Raw genomic sequence first — 566 nt, 5'->3', positions numbered from 1 at the left:
GGTAAGTAGTTACAAGGGGAAATAACTAATATCTGGTTGTGATGTTCGAGTGAGGGTAACCTCTCACTCTCTACCAACTAGCTGGTGTTGGAAGCGTTGTGTTGTCACATACAATCCTGAAGGAAAGTGAGGCCCTAAAGGTATCCCTGATAAGTTGCTCCTGCCTAACAAGTACAAACAGATGGTGTTGAGACGATACAGAGAGAGAGAGAGAGAGATGGGAGGGGGAGCGGGCTGACGGTAACAAAGGAGCTTGGAACCTGCCTTACTACCGGCATAGTTGTGTTTACCTGACATAACGGCTTCTCCACATACACACACACACACACAGATCATCCCTGATGTTCACCACACAAACATCATCACTGATGTTCACCACACAGAGGTTACTAGTGACTGTACCAATACTCCGATGTTCTACCGTCATTCACTACGTGATACCCACGAAGCCTGGTCCTGACCTGATTTAAGACTGGGTCACGATGTGTGATCCTGGTCTGGCTTAGGACTGGGTCACTCACAAAGTGGTAATCCCGACCCGGCTTATATGGTTGGATCACCCACCA

Source organism: Cherax quadricarinatus, chromosome 85, assembly GCF_038502225.1.
Source record: "Cherax quadricarinatus isolate ZL_2023a chromosome 85, ASM3850222v1, whole genome shotgun sequence".
Taxonomy (NCBI): domain Eukaryota; kingdom Metazoa; phylum Arthropoda; class Malacostraca; order Decapoda; family Parastacidae; genus Cherax; species Cherax quadricarinatus.
Note: the sequence above shows the minus strand (reverse complement) of the source record.